This window comes from Adiantum capillus-veneris, chromosome 25 (genome assembly GCF_014529385.1).
Source record: "Adiantum capillus-veneris isolate H3 chromosome 25, ASM1452938v2, whole genome shotgun sequence".
NCBI lineage: Eukaryota > Viridiplantae > Streptophyta > Polypodiopsida > Polypodiales > Pteridaceae > Adiantum > Adiantum capillus-veneris.
In genome coordinates, this window is record NC_140955.1 from 125,537,866 (window position 1) to 125,541,121 (window position 3,256).

Sequence of the window (3,256 nt, forward strand, 5' to 3'; positions counted from 1 at the left end):
CGTCTTGCTTTCTATGCGGTGGGAGTGTCCATGACGTGCTTTCTATGCGGTGGACATACCTAGTTGTATGGGCAGCTAGGCGACAACGGGAGGAGTGAACTCTCGCTGGAGGGGGGATGTTGTACCTCCAGAACATTGGAATTTTTATGAATAAGTTTGAGTAGAATTTTTACTAGAATTCTGTCTTGGTGTTGTTTGAAATACTGGTTGAAGGGCTATTTATGTTGAACAACCTTTGAGGTAGTAATTAGGTCACACGATGAAGTGTGAGTGTGGGGGTGGAAAGTGGGGGCTTGGCTCGGGTTGCCAATGCCTACGAGATGGGTGGTCCCGATTGGTCGGGAACTCTCTGTCCCCATAGTGCTTACTCGATATTAGTAATGCTCATTGCCCCTAGAGCAGGGAATTCTCGAGAGTACGTGCCTCTGAAACATGGGGAAAAAGGCACTCGGGGTTTCTCTCCTCTTGGAAGGTGGGTCTTAGGATCGCTAGATAGTTAAGTACGCTTCCCCTGCGAGGTGGAGCTAGATCTCGTTGCTAGTAGGCTCGAACTCGACTCACTTTGTGATGAGAGATCGTCCGCTAGTTGAACCCTGAACCATTTTGTTTGCTTCTGCTATAGATCTAGTGGCCACCAGGTTTACCATCAGATCCGTTGTTTGATACGACAGGGTGGGGACCTCACACCTGGTATCAGAGCCTAGGTTAGGCTGGGAAAATAAAGTCGTATTGTTTGAACATTTAAAAGGAACTGAAAGTATATAGGTAGTTGATCCGAATTCCTTGCATTGGTGTTGCAGGAAGACCCCGTGCTCGAATATCGGAAGTTCCAAGTGTTTGAGCTTATTTATGAGCAAGCTCAAAGATCCCCTGTTTACCAGTTCAGGCGAGATGTCATGGAGATACTGTTGAAGGCTTATACGCCACACTCCACTCGCATTGACAAAGGATGGGAGCTTGATTGGACATTTCCAAGAGGGGTTTACTACATCAATGCTCGGAAGCTAGGATGCCTGGCTACCGACTTGAAGAAGATACGTTGGGGAGAAGAGTTGAGAGTGATAGAGATATTTTACTTGGTGCCCACACGATTGGATCAGACTGTTTCGGGCAACTCCAACCAAACCATCAACGACTGGCTCTTGGAGAAGGTCACCAATGTGATCCCAGCAAACCGAGTCAAAACCTTTGGATTACTGAAAGCGGAACTCCGGCCCGACATCTTAGTTTATTATCCCCTCAAGAATGTGTATAAGAACTATTACACGAATGAAGTAGTGCATCATGTCAATACCATTTCCTAGGCGTATGTTATACGCAAATCCATTAAGCCATGTAATAAGCGGTCATCAGTCATTCTAAACCTTGAGGGGTTTCGATTGTAATAAATTTCCATCAATAAAGTGCTTTTTGTCTCTGAATCTCTGTCTCTTGATAAAGTGGAATTTTGAATTTTATTAAAGTCTCGTGTCTCTTGAAATTCAAGTAATGGTAGCAAGAATTTCGTATAACCCATGTAGGTACCGCCTATTGCTCTGTATTCGGCAGCGCAAGAGAAGAAGCTTCTCCTCAAACAAGCCCAACCCCCGCTCTTTAAAGGCGAGGGGACAAATGTGGAGAGAGATGCGGAAGTATGGATGGAAGCCATGGACGATTACTTTGAAGCTGCGGGAACCCAACCCGTAAATCAGACCATGCTTGCGATGTTCCGCCTGACTGGCGATGCCAAGATATGGTGGAAGCAACATTGCAAGGACATGGATATTAAGGGATCTTCCCAGTCCTGGGAAGACATCAAAGCTGCAATAATGGGACGTTATTTACCACCTGCCTATAGAACCTTGAGAATGAATGAATTCTTTTCACTTCGGCAGCTGAATTCAACGGTCGAAGAATACTATGCAAAGTTTGTCACTCTTCGGAGATATTCTCCTAAGATGACCTTGGAACAACATGTGGCAAGGTTCTATCAAGGACTAATCGATCCCTTGAACACTCGGCTGGAGGCTCTCAGGCCGTCAACGCTACAGGATGCCTTGTTGAGGGCTAAACCTCTAGCTCTCGAAGTACAAAAGGCTAATCAGAACAGGAGGAATCATTGGTCAAAGAGGGCAAGGAACACTGCTTGGGACAACAGACCAGCCAACCAAACCTATAACCAGCGCCCTATTGTGGCTACCACCACAACCATGGAGTTCCCTGATGTTCGATGCTATGGTTGCGGCGAGCATGGACACTACAGATCAAATTGCCCCAGGAACATTCATGCAACCAACGCCAATGCCATACCCTTGAATACCCGTGGGCGTGGCCAAGCTAATGGAAGAGGAGGACGCGGAAGAATGAACAGAGGGCGAGGGCGTGGAGCTACCGCCAGAGTAAATGCCGCAGTAGTTCAACCAACTGTGGGTGATGAAGCAGTGGAGAGAGCAACCCTACATGCTGCAATTGACAATCCCAATGGTTGCGAGCAATACGCAGTCATTCATACGCCAGGATCTCTCAGAGGTGAACAACTTAGCTTCCTTATAGATTGTGGCAATACTCTTTCATTTCTTTCACCCAGATGCATGAGGAAGCTTAAGCTAGATAAGTATCCGTCAAGCAAGCTAGTTGTCGAGTTAGCAAACGGCAAGGAGGTAGTATCTCAACACTCTGCAGGCAAAATTGACTTTGATTTAGGGGGACACCCAACTTCTGCCCAATTTCGAACCCTACCCTTAGGATTCTTTGATGGGATATTAGGGATGGACTGGCTAAAGCAAAATAGGGCCCACATACATTGTGCACAAGGTAATTTTACCTTTACAGATAACTTGGGTAATGAAGCCTTAATTCAGGGGGAAGATGGGAGACCTAAGGCTACTCTAGTTAAGGCTAGCAGACTTTTGAAGGGACTAAGGAAGGGTCAGCAAATATATGCAGTTAAACTCAATAAGGTGGACCAATCAGATACCTCACTTCGACTAGACTGGCTGAGGGAGTATGATGACGTATTCCCCGAGGACCTTACGAATCTTCCACCACACAGAGAGGTAGATCATGAGATTGAGACTATCCCTGGGTGTGAACCTATCTCAAAAAGACCTTATAAAATGTCACTTCCGGAGGCCATCGAACTCAAAGAACAACTTAGGCAACTCATTGAGCAAGGATTCATTCGACCCAGTACTTCTCCTTAGGGTGCTCCAGTTCTTTTCCAAAAGAAGAAGGATGGAACCTTAAGGCTATGCATAGACTATCGTGGATTGAACCA